The following is a 22,732-nucleotide window of genomic DNA, read 5'->3' as shown; positions in this document are numbered from 1 at the left end:
TCCTCCACAAAGTGATCCAGGGCTGAGAAAATGGCCTCAAGTTATGTCAGGGGGGATTGGACTGAATATAAGAAAAATTTCTTCATGGAAAGGATTGTCAAACATCAGAACAGGGAAGGGGTGGAGTCACCATCCCTGGATGCTCAAAGGACATGTGGATGTGGCACCTGGGGACATGGTTTAGTGGTGAGCATGGTGGTGGTGCTGAGCTGGACTTGATCTTAAAAATCATTTCCCAACCTTAACAACTCCAGGATTGTTCTGGGATCTGCAGGCACCACAAACCAAAGCTCCTCCTGCTGTTTGCTCCCAGGACTAAAATCCTGTGGGGTCTGGGGCATAGTCCTAGCAAGAGCAGTTCCTAATTTGTGGGATGTCCAAGCTCTCTGTCAGCCTATCCTTAAGGCCAATCCACCTCCATTTCCCCCACCCAATCTGCAATTCTGCAGCTGAGAAAATCACACAACAAGGACAACACTCTTCATTTCCAGAGTGATCATAGGAAGTCTTCAGCAAGGCCAAATATTCTAAATCAACCCTTGAAGACATGTTCACATTCTGGTAATTTGTCAACATTAACAGATGGATTGGAGCTGCAGTGGATTAATCTGGGTACAATATAATCCAATGTGATACCCAAGTGATTTGGGCAAGGGAACCACAGGCAATGCCCTGCTTGAAGAAAAATAATGTGTTTTCTTGTCAAGGGCATCAGGATGTTCTGATCCTGACCTCCCTCCTGCACACACTTCCCACAAAAACATTCCCTGTCCTCCATGGCCAGATGGCCACAGGTTTCTCTAAGTGAGCACCATCATTCCCACACACCCTGGATTCCACTGGCTCCAGGGAAGACTCCAGTGGAGAATTTCCAGCCAGGCCAGCTCAGGACAGGTGGCACAACCAGTTTAGTCCAAGCAGAGTTTGGACACCTGGCAAGGAGGAGAAGCAGCAAACACTGAGGCTTAATTTTATGCCCAGTCAGGCCTTCACACCCTCTCACTCAACTCCATGAATTAGGCTGCTCTTCTCCTAAATATTTGCCTGGAACAGCTCCTGACTTTATCCTGGAAGCTGAAAGATAAACTCTGAGGTCCCTGTATCAGGCCAGGCTGCCTGTGCTGCAGCAGCCCAGCTGTCTGAAGGAATCCTCCCTCTCCCCAGACTCACCTTTCTGTCCTTGGATGCCAGCCTGTCCCCCTTTGTGCACTGTTTAATTTTAATTTTAAAGAGCAAGGAAAGGGCTGTAGGTCTGGGGCAGCCCTAGCAGGGGAACCATGGCATGGTGGCAGCCAGGTGACCTCTGGTGGCTTTGGCTCCTTTCTTCCTTGGCATAAGGGTCATGTTCTGGCCCAGGGCTGGCCCTGACACCTCAGTTCTCCTCACTCCCAGATTTCCTCCAAGCCTTTCCCTTACTGAGGGACTCCTGGAGTGTTTTGTGGGTGGGGGTGCTTCACCCAAACACCTGTGTGGTTTTCCCACCTGGAGCACTGTCAGCACCCTTCCCTTGGTACTGTGTCTTTTTCTGTAGCATTGATCTCTCTTGGGAGGACAGGTAATGTGTGTGATGATCAGACAGTCTGATAAAGGAAAAATGACATGCACTGCACCAGAAAGGGAACTGAAAGGGCTTTTTTCATGCCTCTGTGTTTGTTAATAGGCCTTAGTTGCCTGGATCTGGGACTCCCCAATGCCAACCATCAATTTAAAAGCTACACTTCAGCTCTGACATGGTTTCTAGCTGTGTCCTCAACTATTCCTGACTTAACTGGCAACATCTTCCTTTTCCTGGTGGTGACACAGGTTCACCTTTTTCGATGTGAGATTGCACCCTGGCTGCTCACTGTGGTCACTCTCTGTTCCCAGCTTGGTTTTCCTTTCCTTGGCTTTTCTCTCCTGCTAGATTCCCTGGGAAGACAAGATGGGAAAGGGAGGGTGAAAGGAGAAGAACTTGCCCCCGTGCTCAGACTGTGCCTGGATAAACAGCTGTTGGTAGTTTGCAGCAGGTAAATTTAGAAATTAAAGAAATAAGTCACCTTTGCAGGAGGGGAATACAATGAACCTCAGTTTCTACTGACTCTTGCACAGCCCTTCAGAAAGATGGAGACCCCAGAGCTCCTGTGCCTGGCTGTGAGCTGATGATCTTGTGCAGAGCTGCATTTCCAAGGTGCAGCTCAGCTCTGGTGAGAGCCCCTGGCAAACTCCTACTGCTTTGCACAGCGTGCAGAAACACCAGGCTCTCTGCTGATGTCACTTGATGGATTTGTCAAACACATTCCTGCAATTTTACCATGTTTTTATGTAGTGCAGAACCATGAATTCTCCCAATCTTAAATGCCCTGGATTGTTGGAATGGAGAGCTGCCCCGTGGTGTGCTGGGGCTGTCCCTGTCACCTTGAGGCAGGAGCTGTGCAGGTGCCACACGCCAGGGCTGGCCAGGGAGCAGTGTGCCACGGTGACACAGGCTGTGCTGGTGGCACTGCCAGCTCTGGCAGGGTGGGAGCATCTCTGGGGCCTGCAGGTTGGCACAGGAAATGTGTGGGATCCTCAGATTAACTTGGGTCAGGTCCCTCCCACAGGGAGTTTCTTGTGCTTTCTCCCTTCTCATCAGGCCAGGGCTCCCTCCTTTGAAGACCTGGTTTAAGAAACTCCCTTTCTTTCAGAAGAGTCCCTCTTGGAGCAATTTAAACGTTTTTCCCCTTAAGTAAGGGTTTGGCTGGCAGCAGCTGCTCCACTGTCAGTGATGACAAGGGAAGGAGTGTGGAGCCAAACGTGAAGGAGGAGCAGAAGGAGCAGCAGTGGAGAACAGCAGCACTGCAGTGGCATTTTGGCATTTTGGCATTTTGGCATCAGCCAAACTGGAAATGGGAATGTGGGGAAAGCAGGGTCAGGGAGAGTTAAGAGCAGAGAAGCTGCTGAACAGCTCAGCTCAGGCTGGTTGCTCAGCACTGCTGGTGTTCCTGTGAGCATATTTCAAACTGGTTTTAGTCCCTGACCCTTGTAGGTCTGGCTGCAGCACTGGGAATGGGCTGGGAGCAGGGTTTCCCAAGATGTGGGACAGATTCTCACACAGATTCAGAAGTTGGTCATGCTGGGCTCTCCTGTGCCTGTGGCTGAGGTCAGAGCCCGCCCCAGCTCCTTCTCAGGCCATAACTCAGCATCTGTGCTGTGCTGCGTCTCTCATTCCCACAGATGTGATGAGGATGCAAGGGCTGAGCACAGAATTGGGGTCTCAGCTGTGCCCAGAGCCCACCTGGGATAGAACAGGGAGCACAGGAGGACTCTGCTGGACACACGTGGGGTCCATCCTCACCACACAAGCAGGGTCTGAGAGCTACAGAGGGATATTCCCTGTGTTCCCATTGTCTAGATGTGCTAGCTGGGGACAGCCAGTGGCACTCAGGAAGATGAAGCAGCTTTATTCTGGATACTCCTTTCCCATCACATCCCTCTGGCTGGTCCCAGCCACAGTCCATCTGTGGCTTTGCTAGTGCTCAGTGGAAAAGGGAGGAGTGGAGGAGGTGTGGGTGCTCCCTGGATGGCAGCCCTGGGGCTGTGGGAGCCCCCTCCTGCTCCTGGCCAAGGCTGCTCCTGCCTCTTGGACTCGGTGCAAAGAGTCTCAGCCATCAGGTACAGTCACAAGTGGCTTTAATGGTCCCAGCAGGCAGCCCTGGCCCTGCCAGGCTGCCCACAGCAGGGCTGGGCACATCAAAGCTGCCATGTGTGAGTGCCAGCCTGCCTGATGGGACACAGGGAACAAATGGGATTAAGCAGGAGGGAAAAGGCTCTGCCCAGCACCTTCCCTGGCAGCAGGAGGAGGCTGGAGAACAGCTGGTGTTGAGCTGGTGTCCTGTCCTGGCTTGGGGAGGATGAGGAGGAGGTGGGGGATGAGCTGATCCCCTGCCCAGTTTCACACAGTGCCATGTGGGACTGACTCTGCCAGTCCTTCCCTCTGTCCTGAGAGCACAGGGACAGGATCTTCTCTGTCCTGAGAGCACAGGGACAGGATCTGCTGTGTCCTGAGAGCACAGGGACAGGATCTGCTGTGTCCTTAGAGCACAGGGACAGGATCTGCTCTGTCCTGAGAGCACAGGGACAGGATCTGCTGTGCCCTGAGAGCACAGGGACAGGATCTGCTCTACCCTGAGAGCACAGGGACAGGATCTGCTGTGCCCTGAGAGCACAGGGACAGGATCTCCTCTACCCTGAGAGCACAGGGACAGGATCTGCTGTGTCCTGAGAGCACAGGGACAGGATCTGCTGTACCCTGAGAGCACAGGGACAGGATCTGCTGTGCCCTGAGAGCACAGGGACAGGATCTGCTGTGCCCTGAGAGCACAGGGACAGGATCTGCTGTGCCCTGAGAGCACAGGGACAGGATCTGCTGTGTCCTGAGAGCACAGGGACAGGATCTGCTGTACCCTGAGAGCACAGGGAGAGGATCTGCCCTGTCCTTAGAGCACAGGGACAGGATCTGCTGTGTCCTTAGAGCACAGGGACAGGATCTGCTGTGTCCTGAGAGCACAGGGACAGGATCTGCTGTACCCTGAGAGCACAGGGAGAGGATCTGCCCTGTCCTTAGAGCACAGGGACAGGATCTGCTGTGCCCTGAGAGCACAGGACAGGATCTGCCCTGTCCTTAGAGCACAGGGACAGGATCTGCTGTGTCCTTAGAGCACAGGGACAGGATCTGCTGTGTGCTGAGAGCACAGGACAGGATCTGCTGTGCCCTGAGAGCACAGGGACAGGATCTGCTGTGCCCTGAGAGCACAGGGACAGGATCTGCTGTGCCCTGAGAGCACAGGACAGTATCTCCTCTACCCTGAGAGCACAGGACAGGATCTGCTGTACCCTGAGAGCACAGGGACAGGATCTCCTCCTTTCCCTCTCCCTGGCTCACTCTGTGCTCAGGTCTCACCCAACCCCTCCTCAGGAGAGGGAGATGGGGAATTCCCCTGTGCTGATCCCACTCCTGAGCTGACTTTGTAACACACTTACCCTGAATTAATTGTGCATTATTAGCTTCCATTATTCATTCCTGTGATGTGTGCATTCATTTGTGGTGCTGGATAGTAAGGGAATTATGCCAAAAATGAAATGGCCTTCCATAGAGGAACAGCCTTGAGAGAAGGCGCTGTATCACAGAACAAGGGGGGATTTAGTGAGGGCTGGGACCAGACTGGGTGGGGAAAGGACACAACAGACCCTGCAGGAGGAAAGCCAGGGCAGAGGCAAGAAACCAGCAGAGATGTGTGAATTACAGCTGACTGAACAGACTATTTTTCATGCTGAAACCCAAATAAAGCAGAGGGAATTTGGGTCAACCACTTTGGCAAAACTAAGTCAGGCCTAAGTGGCTCCTTCAACAGGAAAAGAAAAATGTCCTTTATCAACTACTCTGGTTTTTAATGTTAGGCTAAACAAAATTTGCTTCAGTATTGAAAGTTCAAAAAGACCATTTCAAAACATTTCAGCTTGATGTCAAAACAAACCCTGCATACATTTGGCTGAAGCTGTTTGTGAAATTAGACACAAACTCGCACATAGGTTGGGTCAACTTGAAAAAGGAAATTTTTCATCAATTTGGCCTATTTGTTTTTTTGATAAATGGCATGATGAGGAGGAGAGAGGAAGGAATCTCCCAGGGCTCAGGGGAGAAAAGCAGATCAACCAGCACAGCTCAGAGCTAGAGTGTGTGTGTGAAAAATCAGAGCTGCAGCAAAGCTGGAGAGGGGAAGCTCAGGTTTTCAGAATCCATCTCAATTGACAGAGATAATTACAGGTGCCATGTTCCCAATTTCTTCTTCTGAGGACTCTCTTCTTTAATAAACTCATTCTAACAAATTGATCACAGCCTCTCTGGTACTCAGCACATATCAAAGTCATTTTTAAGATTGAAGAGAACACTTTGGGTGAAAAATAGGAACCAGTGCCAGACTTTGTAGAGATCTAAATCTACCTCAGCTGTAATACAACTGAATTAACTTGCTGTCTTCACATGCCTAATGTGTTCATGGATGTCTGAGGTTCTGAGCTTTGGTCAGTGCTGAAGCCAGGATCCAAAAACCCCCCTGGAACTTGCTCATGGTGTTCTCTGGGGGTGCACCCAGCTGGGGAGACCAGGGGAGGATCACTCTGCAGCTTCCCAACACAGCTGGGACACCCCTGTGCTGTTTTGGGCTGACTTCAGAGAACCAGACAAAGTTTTGGGTTGGAAAGGACCTTGTTCCACCCCCTGCCATGGGCAGGACACCTCCCACTGTCCCAGGGGGCTCCAAACCCTGTCCAGCCTGGCCTTGGACACTGCCAGGGATGGGGCAGCCACAGCTGCTCTGTGCCAGGGCCTCACCCAGCAGGACAAGTGCATTCATACAAACAATATAAATAATACAAATACAAATAATAAAAATAGATTCGTACATTCTGGAGGAGTTTGAGGGGACAATTGCTTGATTTGCTCTGGGTTGCTTCTTTTGGTTGCCCCCTGTTCTTTTTTCCTGTATTCTCAGTGGAGTGTTTGTACCAGCACAATTCTAGTGAAATAACTAGACAAAGAGTAACTTTTTCACAGGAGCATCCAACTGAAGACCTTGTTTTCTAAACCAATATAATTAAACCAATGCCCCACCAAAAAAATCAAGTGATTTAAACCCAGGCTTTTAAGTGCATTTCATCAGACATAGGCAAATACCACGAGGATGCCATAATTCCCTTTGTTGAATTAGTCTGAGGAAAACATCATCATTAACTCTCATAATTGCAAAATAAATACTTCTTAACCCAAACTGAGAGCACCCACACTGGCATTGTTCATGTTCAGGGAACTGCTGCAGCCACGAGGAGGTGCTTTGCTCTGCAGTGACACATTCAGCTGTCTCCTGGCCCCAAATCTTCCACAATCCTGGCAGAAATGCAGGGATAGGCTTATCCAGGAATTGTGTCCAGTCTAAGGTGGGCTTCACCTTCTGTAAGGAAAACAGAGGGTGAGAAAAATTTGTGCTTTCCTCACAGGAGGAGCAGCTGAGGTTGGGGTTGAGACTAACACATCCCAAGGGACAGAGGGGTGTCCAGAGCTCAGAATTTGCTGCAGCTCCAGCTGGGGATTGCTGTGGTGGCTGTGGGGAGTCAGAAGTCACAGCTCCACAAGGTTCAGGGGCTTTCTGCAGCTGCTGGAATTCCCAGAGTGACGAGGGCTGAGTCAGAGATCCCAGCCTCCCCTTGCAGTCCCTGGTGCTCTCCCAAACCTGCATCTCTCACCTCCCTCTCTAGCCAGGAAAGGCTTTGTCTGCACAGCAAACTGCATCACTTTTATGTAACACAGAGTTACAGCCAGCACAGACACCTGCACCAAGCCTCTCCTGGTGCACCCCTCGTGCCAACTTTCAGCATCTAAAGCAGCTCCTCCTGCTCCTGAGGGACAGCTTTGGCAGCCTCAGGGTTCTCAGGCAGCCCCAGGACAGGGAATGGCTGCTCTGTGTCTCTGCTCACACTCCTTGGCCAGCAGGACACAGGACACAGGTCCTGACTGAATCTTTTTCCTTTCAGACTCAGGGGAAATGCTCCAGGAGCTTTCTGTGGTGTGCTCTGCAGGGTGGCTAAAGTGATGCTCCAGCCCCTCAGTGTCCCAAACTGACCCCAGCATTGGAGGAGTGGCCTCACCAGGGCCCAGTCAGGGGGACAGTCACTGTCCTGGTCCTGCTGCCACACTCTGGCTGGGACAGGCCAGGTGTCAGTGGCCTCTTGCCCACCTGGGCACACCTGGCTCATGTTCAGCTGCTGTTCACCAGCACCCCCAGGGCCTTTCCCACCAGGCACTTTCCAGCCCCTCTGCCCCAGCCTGGAGCTGCAGGGGTTTGTTGTGACCCAGGGCAGGACCTGGCTGACCTCACACAACTGACCCCAGCCTGCCCAGATCCCTCTGCAGAGCCTTCCTGCCCTCCAGCCTTAGCACAAAGGAGCTTCTTGGGGCATCCCACTGTGAGATCAGGCCTTGGTGGGATCAGCTGCAGCATTCTGCAGGGCTGGGGATGCAGAAATGAGCTGCTGGCATTCTGCTCGTGCCCAAAGGGACTTTGCAAAGAGCTGGGTGGGTGGCTGGCAGCCTGGGAAAGGAGCCATTCAAAAGCAGAGGGGAATCTTTTTCCATTTCAGGTGTGGTTTCCATGTTTCATATGCAGTTTTTTTTTTTTTCTGCCCAAAAGAGGAAGAAATTTTCTGCTGGAAAAACAAGCCCTGAAACGGACCAAAGAAGAAATTTGAACTGAAACATTGCCCTGCTAAATTTTGTGTTTTGTTTGGCTGCTGATCATTTTAATGCCAAGTATTTTGAGCTACAAGTGGACATAAATTTATGGAAATAAGATTGATCAAGATTGACTGACCTCCTCCAGTGCCCCTCCATCCCCTGTTCTCCTTCCTTCCCCATCCCTGAGGGACAGGGCTGGCCAGACTGGGGAGGAAACTCCTTTAAAGACAGCAGCTCATGGCTGTGCTGAAAGCAGCCAGGCAGGACACCCAGCTGGGCCATCTCCCCTCCAACCTTGCTGCACTTTTCATTTTTGGGCTGGGGGGAGCTGAATTTTGCTGCTTTAGACACATGCAGGCTGCTCTGAGAACATTGCTGTGGTCATTAAAAGCAGCCACAGCACTGGCTCCCAGCTTCAGCCTCGTGCACAGGGACAAGGGCACAGCTGGCAGCCCTCCAGGGAGTCCCAAACTCTCCTCAAGTGGGGACAACTGGCCTGTCTGCTTTGAGATTGTTGCCTGGAAAGGCTGAGCCGGAGCAGAGACTAGGCAGAGCAAAAGGAATGAAATAGGAATTTATTGAAAGGAATAAAATAGGAATTTATTGAAAGGATACAACTTGGGCAGGGCAAGAGCCCAGCCAGGGCTACATCCAAATCAAATCCAAGATGGATCCTGGTCATGAGTTTTTACACTTTTATCAGTTTTGGTTCATCTTGGGGTCAATTATCCAACCACAGCCCCAGGCTCTGAAGTCTCAGCCCCCTGGCTTGTCCACTTTCCCTTGCTGTTGTTCCTGTTTTTTGGGTATCAGTTGTCCTTGATTCTCTAGCTAGAAAGGGATTGTTTGTGTCTCTGTGAAGAGAACTTACTAACACCCAACATGAAGTTTCAGAGTTACACACCAACCAGCAGAGATTCTGAAGAATACAAAAGCTAAACCCCAAGGCATCAAGGTGAAGACTCCAGACTCCAGGTGAGGAGTGCAGCTTGCTCTGGAGACAAGGGAAAGACCAAACCATCAGTCCCTGAAACACAAATAATCAGTGGCAGAGCCTCAGCTGCAGGAGAAGCACAGGATTGCTCCCCAGAAATCCCTGGAAGGAGGTGGCAGGGATGGGGTGTCAGCCTCTTCTCCCAGGTAACAAATGTCAGCACAGGAGAAAACAGCCTCAAGTTGTGCCAGGGCAGGTTTACATTGGGTATTAGGGAAAATTCTTTAACTGAAAGGGTTGTAAAGCGCTGGAACAAGCTGCCCAGGGCAGTGGTGGAGTCACCACCCTTAGAAGTGTTAAAAAACTGGATGTGGCACTTGAGGACATGGTGAATATGGTGGTGGTGCTGGGCTGACAGCAAGAAAGGTCAAATTTGTTACATCAATTTCTATTTTGGCTGAAAAAGTATTTGCTTTCAGCACTGAAAAAAAGGAAAAAGGCTTCTCCTGGGGTTGCTATTTTTGTGGCATTTCTGGTTAAAACAGACCCCTGCTGTCTTGCTTTTCAGGAATATTTTTGGATTTGTTGGTGCTCCTGGGGTGTCCAAGGCTAAAAATATTATTTGAGTTTTTGTTGTTCCTGCTTCCAGAAATAATCCAACCCCAAATCCCCAAACAGAATCTCCTTAGGGGTTGTTGAAAGGTCAGTTTAAAGAGTTTTTACTCGGTGGATTTTTGTGTTAAGGACACCTGGTCTGGAGCTTGGCATGGATTTGGAGAGGCACAAGTGCTCAGCAGAGCTGGAACAAGAGAAAATAACAAAATAATTTAAATGAAAACCAAAATAATTTAAAATCCTCAGTGGCCCCAGAGCTGCTGGCATCCCTCTGGGGGGCTGTCAGCATTTGGGATCAGGATGAGCACATCCCCATGGGCAGGGAGAGAGGGGAGGGGAGGGAAGGCTGAGTTGAGCTGAGCTGAGCTGAGCTGAGCTGCAGGAGCCCTGGTGGGACAGGCGAGTTCCCCAAACAATCTGTGCACAGAAACTCGCTGGGGTGAATTCTGAGCTCCACATTTACAGCTCTGGATCCAGCACTGTAAGGGAAAGCTTGGGCTGGTTTTTGTTTGTTTGCTCATCTTCTGAAGTGGCAGCTTGGATTAGAGCTGACACCAGGAGGATAAGCACCGAATCCTGGGCTAAATATTTCATTTCCACAGATGCTGACATCAATTTGGTTACAAAGACACTTTTTTGCTTTTTTGTTTTGTGTTGCTAGCAGGCTTTCATTGTGTTTATTCTTTTATACAACCTTCTGCTAAATTTTGGGGTGGGCAAGGGAAAATATAACTGAGCTTAAAAAATCAACTTGGAAGCAGAATGAGGTACAACACAAGAAAATTAAAAAAGCTGAGAAAGAAAAACCACATTATCTTTCTTTCAATTTTCATATACTTCATGCAAAGATCAAGGAGAGCTTTGCCCTAATTCATGGCAAAGAAGAGCAAAGTAGCCCCAGAGATGGGGTTCAATTTTGGGCAGAAGGGAGTGTGTCAGGCAAGGTGTCTCAGCTCCCTGCTCCATGGCAGACATCCCTGATGTCACAGAGCCCCCCTGGGACACACTGGGCTCCAGCAATCCCAGAGATGTGCTCCCCTGCCCCTCACACACAGCTGATGCTGCTGGGACAAGCAGAGGGCAGCTAAAGAAAGGAATTATGCTGAGACTCTTTTTTATTTATTTTTTTTTTTTGTTACAAAAAGCTCCCTTTTGTTACATTCCAGAGGATTGCTCAAAACCTTCACAAGGGAAATGATGTTTATGCTTCAATGCAGTGAGCAAAAAGCATCTCATTTCCCTGCTCTGCCATTCAGGCTAAATCCGTCTGTCCCTGACACTGGTCCATTTGGAATTCATCCACTGAACTTATTCTGGATTTCTGCAGCAGCATCTGGGAGCAGAGCACGGAACCTCATTGATTTATTTCTCAAGGCCTCTGTGGGTGTGGGATTTGTCCCTGCAGGAGAGGCTGTGGTTAATGCTGGGGAGCAGAGCCAAGGAGCAGTGGCAGGGCTGTCCCACTGTGGCACTGCCAGCTCCCAGAGCCCTCCCAGCCTCTGTCCTGCCTGGGCTGCCTCTGACATCAGTGCTGAAGCGAGGGAGACACGGAGGGATGAAAATAGCACAGCTATTACAGCTCTGCTCGCAATTCTGCCTCCATCTAAACGCCTTTGTCGGAGAACAAGAGCACAAACCTCTGCTTTGAGCAGCTCTTTCACCTCCTGGCTGCAGAAACAGCTCAGTGCCAGCAACAGCAGAGCCCAAGGCCTCACAACAGAGGCTTGTTTGGCTCCCAGGGATGCTCCTGGGTTCTTTCCAAGCACAGCCCTGTGCTGGTGGCTCAGTTTGAAGGTTTCACTGAGTGGCAGTGAGATAAAAGAGGCCAACCCCATCCTTCTGCCCCAATTATTTTTGGGGTAAGGATCAGCCTACACCAGAAGTCTCATCAGCTGGCTGTGGTCTCTGAGTTCCAGCTTCACCTTCTTTTTGGGGCCGGTGGCTCCCTCTCTTCTCCCCTCACTCAGGAAAACAGCCACAAATGATCCACTCCCCACTGGGATCAGAATCCAGTTTGCATTCCCCTTCCCCTCTTTCTGCTGGTAAATCTTGCTGAATTCATGAAAATCCCCACCAAAGTTGAACACATTTCCCACACAGCTGCCCATCTCTGGAGAGCACTGCAGGGAGAGCAGGAGCAGCACCAGGGGTGTCTGTGGCACAGCCCCTGGGACCCCTCCTCCCCTTCCCTGGGGATGGGGCTGCTCTCTGACCTGGGCATGAGAATGTCAGGAAAATTAATCCACAAACACCAGAGGTTTATGTCCAAAAAGGAGACAGAGGAGTCCTTTTACTTTATTGGAATAAAGGGAGAGGCCAGGGGGCATTCCCTGGGATCTCTCAGATTTTTGGAGGACACAGCCTCCTTTTTATCCCAATTTCCCATCTGCATTTCCCTCTCTCTTTCCCCATTGCTGAGGTACTTGAGAGGTGCAGACTTCCCAAACACCTGATACCTGAGATTCCCCTCCAATGTATAACCCTCCCTTCTAATTTTTAATTCTTATAGAATTCATGGTTTTTCCCCATTGCTTCTTCCATCTTTCAATATGTAATTTCATTTATCAGCAAACCTACAGTTTGATTGTAAAGGCAAATATCTTTTTTGGGTTTTTTTCATCAGTGAGTGGAATCCATCCCATTGTTTTTTTCATCTCTCAGTGCTGGTTTGATCACCAGCAGACCCACAGCTTGTTTGTAAAGACAAATCCCTCATTCCTCTCAGGAAGGTTCCTTGGAGGTTCCTGCACACCCTACCCATGGTAGAGGCAGCTCACTCCCCTCTGCATCTCTGGGGAAGGGTTCAGCTCCTCTCAGCCCTCCCAGAGCCCCCCCTGGTCCCCAGCTGGAGCTGCCCTGCAGCACCCTGGCAGTCTGTCCTGAGGGGGTCAGGATGGACAGCCTGAGGTTTTGTTTAATTGAAGTGCTGCAGCTGCTTCCGGCTGAGGAGCTGTGGAATGCCTGCCCTCCTCTGAAAGTGCTCAGCTTTTTTCTTCTGCCTTCACTCAGAGTCAGGATTGAACAGATTTCTTGTTCCAACTTGGTTTTTTATTAAATCTTATCCAAAGTACAGAGAGTTCTTCAGCACTTCCAGCTATCAAACCAAAAGTGAGAAAATGGAGGTGAACCTAGCTAGTTATAAGGTCTTTTAAAGCATAACTATCCAATTAAAAGCTAACATCTATATTGTTTATACTTTTGATCCAATAACCAAACCCCCATGACTCACACTGAGGGATTTTCTATTCAGCCAAAAACTACTACCTGAAATCATAAATAGAAGGAACAAAAAGGAAGAAAGAGAAAATGCCCAAGAACCTCCATCCTGTCCCATACCCATTACTATATTCCAAACCCCCAAACTCCAAACCCTTCACCATGTTCTGTTCTAACTACACACCTCCATCACTCAAATTTGAAAGCTTCTCCAAGGGCTCAGGTCCAAAGCAGGGTTCTGCAGGGGTCAGTGCCAGAAAGCACAGAAAGCTCAAAACTCCCAGGCTTCAGGGTTCCAACACTCCTCCAGCTCCTGCCACAGGGTTTGCAGGGAATTGCTGCCACATTTTGCTCAGGAGGGGCTCTCTGGATCCTTTTGCCCCCCTGTGACTCTCTTCACCCCTGGTTCCTGCTTGTCTGGCCCTCCCTGTGCCCTGCAAACCCCTCTGACACCATTATCCAGGTTTTTTACCAGCTCTGCTCCCTGCTGGCATCACCTGGACGGATTCCAGCTGCGCTCTGGGCCTGAGCTCTCCATCAAAAAGGAAGGGGTAACACATCACCTTGTCAACAGCCTGGGCCTGGCACAGCACAAGGAGCATTCAGCTGCTTCAAAGAAGATTTCAGCTGATGGAAGTGATTCTGCCCAGCTGCCCATCACTGCTGACCACAGCTCTCTGTGAAGCAGAGCTGACGCTGTAAATTCGGGGTGGGAGTAGCAACATTTGCTCATCGTGGCAGTCCATGCTTTTCAGTTTGTGGGGCTGTTGCCTCACTGCCCCTGAATCCTGACCCCAGCCCTGAGCTGTTCCCTGCTGGGTGCTGACAGAGTAGAGCTGGCACAGGAGCAGGAATATTCTAGCTGGAATTGCAGCCACCAATTGCAGACTTTTCTCCAGAAACCATTTGTGCCTGAAGAGATCTCCATTCTGATGTGTTGGAGGCCTCAGATTGCTCCCTTTCACTGTTCTCTCCAGAAATCCAAGTGGGATTTTCCCTTTCCAGGCACAAGAAGCATCCTGCTCCGTGGGTGTGATAATTGCTGCCCACATCTGCCCTGGGAGTGCAAACCCTGCAGCTGCTGGGATGGGGGTGTGGAGAGGCTGCTGTGATCATCCTTCAGCTGCCCTCTCCAGAAACCATCCTCCCCCTGGAAAAGCACCCAGGAAGGGAAGGAAAGGACTGCTCTGAGTGACAATTCTTTCACCACACAAAAACAAGCAAACTCTTGACCAGCCTTCTCATTCAATTAATCCCCACAGCTGTTGGACCCAAAGTAACCAGGGGAGAGGGAAGCAGGGTTATCATACCCCTTTGCAAAGGTTTGTTCCCTGCAGGAAAGATCCCTGCTTCCCTCCCTCTCCAGCTTTGGAGGAATTGCCCACACAGGTTTTATTCGGTGTTTCCCACCTCTCTCCCTCCTTTCAAATCCCTGGGCTTGCCACACCTTCTGCACTGGAAACAAAGCCATAAAAGAAATTGGAAGAGAAAGGGAGAAGACAGCCCACTGATCCCCCAATTAGCACGGAGCACTTAAACAGTCAGAACTCTGCATTTTAATTGTGATCACTCCAAACACAAAAAGCTGAAGTGACAAACCCCACAGCTACTTCCAGCTGATTAAAGAACTCCCCATCCCAACCTTGGGCGTGTTTCTGGTTTAATTCCTGGCCTCTGGCCACAGCCCCACTGATAAAGGCAGGGCTTTATTTTTATTCTCCTTCACCCAAATCAGTTTGCTTCACTGAATCCTGTGCCAGAGCCACGTCTGCACATCTGAACTCTTTCCCCTGGTCTGGACCATGTCCTTGGGTGCCAGGGGCATCCCCAAAACTGAAGCTTTGACCATCTGTGAAGTTAACTTAGGTCTTCAGGCCCCTTTTGTCAAATAATGAGTATCTCCAATTAGAGAGACCCCACTGCTGACCTGGGCCTGTGCTTTGCTGGCTGACTGCCTTCACTATGGAATTTTTTTCCTCTTCTCTAATAGAACTTCTTCTCTTGCAATTCTGCCTCCAATCCCCTTACTGTGAAAATTAATTAGGAGCAAATTAAAAGAGAAAGGAACTACATGGACCCAAGAAGAGCTCTCAGTCCTTTGTGAAAAGCAGGACACGCTGCAGAGCCTCAGCTTGGAGCACAACAGACCCAAACCAAGCCACAAACCCAAACTTCCTGGGGACTGAGCTCCAGATGTGTGGAGCTACACCAGGAGAGAAGATTCTCAAGGAGCAGCTGTTCCCAAAAGAAGTTTCTCTTTCCAGGATTCAGTGTGGACACAGTGTTAGATCTTCTGAGATGGTCAGTCCACTCTTCCCACCCCCCACAATATAAAGCCACCTTTAAACCCCTGTAAAAACAGGGACTCTTTCAGCAGGTCAGACTGCTCAGAGCCCCATCCAACCTGGCTGTGAACACTTCCAGGGATGTGGCATCCACACCTTCCCTGGGGACATCACACCAAAGAGCAGGATCAAGGTGTGAACCTCTAATTGTGAGACTGGCAGTTCTTTCTGAAGGTCCTGGCTGAGAAGGCTGGGACAGGCACTGGGAAGAAAAAGAGCTGTGAAAACTGTGTGAGGCCAGCACAGAGCCCTGGAACAGGTTGATTAAATGAAACGGCAGAGAAGCAGGCAGGAGGTGTAAGTCTGATGTGACATTACACAGGAAACTCCTCCTGAAGTGGAATCTGAGGAGCAGAATGCCTGGGACCCCAAAATGTGGTTTTGAGGCACACAGGACGACAACACAGGCTGTTGAAGGAGGCAGAGCACTGAGGGTTTGCTGACCCCTCTGGTGCCCATTGTCCCTGCTGCTTCCTCACAGGAGCTGCAATGAAATGTCAAGTTGGTCTCCAGAGCTCAGAAGCACCGAGGTGCTGTGGCTGCTGTAGAGAGCTCACACAAGGATTCTCTTTGCTTATTGTTGCTTTGTAAATGAGTTCCTTTAATCAAAGCACTCCTTAGCAAAGAGCAGTTCTTGGAAGCAAAAGCACCAGTGGATGTGAGGGCTGTGCTCTCCCCTAGCACATGTCCCTGGTGGTGCTGCAGCTGGGGGAGAGCAGGCTTCAGGCTCCTGCTCCTGCTCCTTAGGTGACAAGGGATGCCCAAGGGATGCCCAAGGGATGCCCAAGGGATGCCACTCCCCATCCTGCAGGTGCTCAGCTGTGGGAGCCAGCCTGACTGGTGCTTCAGGTCGGACAACCATCACAGAAAAGAATTGTACCCAGCCCTAACCCTTGGGAGGCATTTGCTTAAGATGTTGTGATCCCAGAAAAAAGGTTCCAAAGAGTTATGGGATTGCCCATGTTAATACCTCATACATATTCCTAACCCTCATTTTCCAGTTAACCATCCCCACTCCCAGTTCCCAGAATGTTCTCCCTTCCTTGTATCCCCACTGGCCCTCAGCTGATGCACTGTCCCACCCAGCCCACCCCACTGGTCCCTGCCTTCCCTTACTGCACCTCTGCTCCACCTTCCCCTGTACCCATTGCACCCCAACCTCAACTCCACCCTTCTCTTCCCTGCATTTATAACCCTGGCCCTCCCTATATCTTGGTCTTTGACCATTGGCTCCTGAAAAGAAAAGGCCTTGTTCCCTTGGTTAGTGTATTCAGATTTTTGGGTCTTGTTCCACATTTACTTTCATTATTATTAAAGTGTTTTATGTTGCTAAGTCATGGTCGCTGTACCGCCCTTCTTTCATTTTGCCACTTTTGCCCTGACATCTGAGAACCCTGAAAGGTATTGTGGGGGACCCCCCTCGACCCCAACACTCAACACCCTCTGGAAGAGGCCTGGCATAGTCAGACACACACTTCAAACACCTCCCATTTCTGGATGTGGGAGCTCTTCTGGTTCAGGACAAGGTGTTCAAGGATATCAAAGCCCCAAACTTGTGTTTGAACTTTCATTTCCTCCCGTAAGTAGGGCTGTGCTCACGCAAACACTCTATTTTTTGTTGGTGGAAGTGAAGAAGCAATTCTCACAGAAGGGTGGGAGATGAGGAGTGTATGGATTTACACTGAATCAGATATCTCATACGGAAGGCTTAATTCTTTTTTTAGCCCCATAGGAAGAAAAGAAATGGAGAAACGAAGTAGTCTCACAGAACTGGGGCAGGAGGAAAAATCCTGATCCCTCACAGGCTCTGCAGTCCCCCAGGGGCTGGAGGCAGCAGTCCCACATCTCTGGGGTGGGCAGGGCACTGCAGGCTGCTCACCCTGCCTGCCCATGGCTCCCAGCTTCCACGAGTGACAGAATGGTCACAGGAGGCAGGGACTGCAAACCCAGAGCAAGTTCTCCAGCAGCAGATGGGGAGTGGGTCTGACCCTGTGCCCAGGAAAGGACTGGGAGGTGGTAGGAGGCAGACAGGCTCCATAGCTGTTCCACTGGCTGCCTTCAGGGCCTTTTTGGCCGTGCTCAGGGAAATTCCTCACCTGGGGAGCATCATGAGACAGCCCCGTGCACCTCATGGAAAAGGAGCTGGCCAAAGGAACTTGCTGATGGAGGAGGAAAGGAGAGCACCTGCACAGCTCTCCCCTTCTCCCTGCTGTGTGAAGGGTGCTCAGGAAAAGGCTCCATTTCCTGCCCAGATTTCTCCATCCCCGAGCAGCACAGCTCATGCAGCCATGCACACTCTCACTATGGGCACTGCAGAGTCACCACATGCAGGGGAGAGCTCCTCCAGCCTCTCTGCCAAGGTCCCCAAAAAGAGTTATTATCTGCAAAGAGCTGACACCCTGACACTTGGCAGTGTTGATGCCATTGAAGGGAGCCCACTTTGGTTGTTTGAGTCCCCTCCCTAGCCTCTTGCTCTGTATTTACAGCAATAAATCATTTAATTAATCAGCCTGAAAGGGTAAATGGAAACCCCAGTGCAGGCAATGGATTTCTAGGGACAGAAGCCCAGATGCATTACTGGAGCTCACCATTCATTCATCTCCATTAGCAAAAGCCTTTTCCTGCCATTCCAGGTCCTGGCCCCAAAGCTGCAGTGCCTGCAGGAGTCGTGCAGGGCATTTAACAAAGTTCCATTTTCCACCAGCTCCTGAGCAAGAACGCAGCAGAGCTCACCCATTTCCGTGTGACTCTGTGCAAACCTGAGCTCCCACATTCTGGGTACCCAGGAGCACGTTTCCCTCACAGGAATGAGCTCACAGCTCAGCCTCTGCTGCTGAAATGGGGAGAGCTGGGGCTGAGCTCACAGGGAGCTTTCACACCCCAGGGACACAAAAGAGCAAAGACCAAACTCCATGGGCAGTTTGGGGGGTGAGTACAGCGTGGTATTGAAAAAGCTGACAGAACATTGAACAAAACAAAGGTGTTCAACCTGCCAAGGTCTCTGGCTCCTGTGACCTGGTTGGCTGCCACTGGTACCAAGTTCTTCCAGCTCCAGTCTTACTCCTGTTTATTTATTTTCTGAGTATAGCAGCTAACTCTGCATGTCCTTCATTCCATTCATGCTCTTAGGAGCCTTTTCCCCCTCTCATTTTTATTTCTGTCTGTACTTTGCCTTTGTACAATGCATCCATCCTGTTTTCTCTGTTTGCCTTCTGGCTGAAACACTTATCCAGCTAAGGTTTCCCCTTCTAAGACTTTCCCATCCTCCTGGAAAGCTTACAGAAGTGCTGAGGCTGCAAGCTCTGCCCTCTCAGGAAGATGCATGGTGCAGGTGGAGTTGCTGTCCTGGGACTGTGGGCTGCTCTCAGGTTAATTTGTGAAATTACCTTCAGACTCAGCAGCTGCTGGGGCTGTTAGTACTTCAAGAGAGAAGAAAAATGCTGATGGGAACAGCTGCCTCTATGATTTATAAGCCATACAAGAACATCTAAGCTCTGGAGGGAGCTGCATATGGAAGGGGATTTTCTTGTGAATGACCTTCTTTGAGAAAAGGCACAGGTTTGAGGGGAAATTGCAAAAGACTCCCTCAGAGGTGAGAATTTCATCTTTCTTTACCTGTCTCCACATCAATCCCCTCCCTGCCATAAGGAATGATGATGAAGTGCTGATCTGATTTTCTTGATCCTCTCCTGCAAGACACACTCACCTCTAAGGTCTGTCAGGATGCTTTTCACTGCCCCAGCACCTCAACACGAACTGGGAACTTTGTGCAGGGGCAAGCAGGACAATGTGCAGAGAGAGGTGAGGTGATGGTGAAACATCCTCTTGTGTTTGATCCCAGAATCCCAGGAGGGTTTATGTTGGAAGGGACCATTTTCTTCCACCCTCTGCCATGGCAGGGACACCCTCCACTGTCTCAGGCTGCTCCAAGCCCTGTCCAGCCTGGCCTGGGACACTTCCAGGGATCCAGGGGCAGCCACAGCTGCTCTGGGCACCCTGTGCCAGGGCCTCACAGAGGAGAATTTCCTGAAGTTTAAAGGTTAAATCCATTACCCTTCCTGACACCCTCCTGTGCACATCCTTTCCATACAATTAGGGTGACCCGAGGTGCACAGCAGCTCACTGCTGTTATGGGTCATGGGAGCTTCTCCCTAGTTTGCCCAGCAGACACCTTCTCCAAGGAATCCACTGCTCCATGTGGACAGTAAATGATGTTGTCTCACTGGGATGACAATCCTGTCTCCTCTTTTTGAACCAGAGCAGGAGCAAGCCCTTCCTTCCAGCAGGGATCTGGGTACCTTCCCCACCAAGACCACAACTGCTCTGATTCTGCCATACTCCAGGGGGATAGGATCTGCACTGGGGATCTGCAGACCTGAACTCTGCATTTCTGTTTCTTCCTGTTTGTACCATCCTCGGGTGGTCACTCTTGCTCTGCTCATGTCTGTCCTGAGGCATCCACGTGCTCCAGGAACGTGAATCATCTTTGCTGTTTCATAACATGAAGCCAGGTGGAAACTTTATCCAACAAAAACATAAAAATGAGCAGCCCTGTAGTTCTGTGCCAGCCCTGCTTGTACTGCATTAATGACACCTTTTCCTTTGTCCAGCAAAGCTGTGGTGAGACAATCCAAGAGGACAGAGTTCTGTTTTCCTGTGGGGATTTGGGGGTGGACACTTAGATTTATGCTGCAGGGAAAGGGATCTCAGGAGGTTTTGGACTGGGTACAGAAGATGGTTAGACACAAATATTCAGTAATCATGAGTTATTTGCTTTCTGCTTCCCCAAAATCTTGGTTTTTGACTTGAAACTTTTTACCTCATTAATAATAATTTAATGTCAGATTCTTTTAACTCCAGCAGTTGCATTTATGAGAGTTTGTCTCCATGACAGAAACTTACTTTTTGTTTTTAAATGCAAACACAGCCCTGGATATATTCCCATGAATCTAAGAACATGTTGTTGTGTTGTTTATTTTATTTTTTTTTTGAAGAAAGACTTAGAACTAGGCTCATGATTAATTCACCAAATTAAATTAAACCAGTTGGCAACTCTGATTTAAAGTTGGCTCATTTTCACCCATCTGACTTCAAAATGGCAGGATGGATTTTGCTCAAAGTTCAGAATAAAAAAAAAGAAAATAAATAAAAATGGAATTTGCCTTGGGAAAAGGAATTAAAATATGAAATAAAGATAGTATTTGTGTTAAGCAGAAGAACCACCTTGGCAGCAGGTGCACAGCAGGATGTCTTTGCCAGCTCATGGTGGTGTCCAGGTGCAGAGCTGAGATGCCCCAGCAGTCTCTGCCCCAGCAGGAGCGTGGTCAGTGCTGCTCAGCACAGTGCTGACCTCCTGCTCTGCCCTGAAAATAAACTCCACCTGCAGCTCAGCCTTTAAACCAGAATTTGGGCAAGCCCAGCAGCATCTCCCTGGGGAGGGAGGATGCTCCTGTCTCCCCATGGCAACGGGGAGAGGATTCCAGCTGAAAATGTGCTCATCCTTGCTTCCCCACACAGTGAGAGCGTGCACAGAGGGAGCCTGTGGGCGGGTGAGGATGGATCTGCCCGTGGGATCAGGGATTGGTACCTGGGCCCTTTCCAAGCTCTGCATGGCGCCACCAAAATTCTGGATTTTCTGCTCACACAGAGCTCTTCCCTCAGGGCTGGTGCAGCACAGATTTTGGATGTGGTGGATGAAGAACAATCTCGTGTCTGCCTTGTCTGCTGGAACTTCTTGTTTCAGTGGCTTGCACTTTGTTCTTGCCTGTTTAGCTGACACCTCTCACCTCAGAGGCTGCTGCAGACGAACTCTTCTGATGTTCCACGAGTGCAAGGACAGGGGAAAGGCATGGGGGGATCTTTTTCCCACAGAGTATAGGATCCTGGCTGAAGTCAGCTCCTTCTTTGGCAAGGTATAATGAGCTTTAGGGAGCTCTTCTAAATCCTGCTCTAGGACCTGTCCTGTAAATACACAACAGAAAAACGAGAGTGATATTTCTCATACGGGCTACAGAGGTGAAGTTTTGATCCTGGAGCTGAGGTGACCATACAAAACCACTGACATAAATCACATTTTCAACCAGGAATTTTTCTGGAGACTCTCTTTCCAGCTACAAACTTTGCTCTTATAATTTGTGCCTTCACTGTGCTCAGTGTGGTGTCAAGACTTAGCAAGCCCATTTTCCAAGGCTGGTGCAGACCCTGGCAGGATGCTTCTCAGCAATATCTGTTGCTGGGTTGATTGTCCCTGAACACATTAACTTTGTCTGAAGCAGGATTTTGAGGGATTTTGGCCACATTTTGGAGGTAGTAGTTCTTCAGTTGGATGGAGAAGGAGCCTTCCTCCCTTCAGCAGACACACCCTCGGTCGAGTTGGTGATTTCTGTTCTCCAGGCTGAGTGGCTTGCAAGGACTTCACAGCACAGAGCCCATCAGATAACACTTCACAAGACAACCGGCTGGATAATATTTGCTGTGGGTTTTTTCCCCTTCAAAAACCAGCATTTTGTCAAAAAACTGTAAAAAAATATCAAGTTGTCATGATTCAAATGAAATGCTCTTCAGCTGCACTAACAGACTTTATTTCATTTCAGTTTTAGTATCAACTCTGCTCTCAATTTGTCTCTTTCTGAATTTCCATTCTTCTGCCTTTGCCTGCCTGAAATTAGACAATGAAAATGGTGTTGATACAGATAAAAACGTAATTTATTCTTGAAGACAAAATGCTCCAAAGACATACCAACAAAAAAGGAAATCTTTTTGACATCAAAGATTTCACATGCATTAAAGATATCACTTTGAAATTTCCAAATAACTTTTCCTTTCTTTTTTAGAATCTCTAGTCTTTCCCATATTGAAGAGGCCTTAAATCTGCTTTAATGCATGGTAGCTGGCAGAGCATGCACTAAACTCTGCCTTGTTGCTCCCTTCCAAACTTTTGGAGGTTGATCTGCAGTGGCATTTCCTGCAAGTGGAATTAGGAGTTTGTCCTAGGTTACACTGTAAAGATGTGCCCAAAAGTATGTATTCTATTCCCGTCTGCTGAAACCAGGTGGGGCAGTGATTCTTATCTCTGTGGAGATATCCTCTGCTAATCCTGTGCTAATGGGACTACCAAGGAGGGCAGTCATCTTTATCTTTTCCAGGACCCATCCTTCCTCCAGGAAGATATCTTCTGTTAATGGGCTATGGAGTCCCACTGCATGACTGATAAAATTCCATCATCCCACTGGGAGATGCTCCAGCCAGGCAGAGGAGCCAAGCATTTCCACCTAGATAAAATCTGAGATTTGGAACACCAAGGCAGCCTTTACCCAGTGGTTTCCAGAGGACAAGAGCTACCAGACCTTTCTACAGGATCTCTACTTCAACAAGACC

Source organism: Catharus ustulatus, chromosome 14, assembly GCF_009819885.2.
Source record: "Catharus ustulatus isolate bCatUst1 chromosome 14, bCatUst1.pri.v2, whole genome shotgun sequence".
Lineage (NCBI taxonomy): Eukaryota > Metazoa > Chordata > Aves > Passeriformes > Turdidae > Catharus > Catharus ustulatus.
This window is presented reverse-complemented; position numbering follows the sequence as displayed.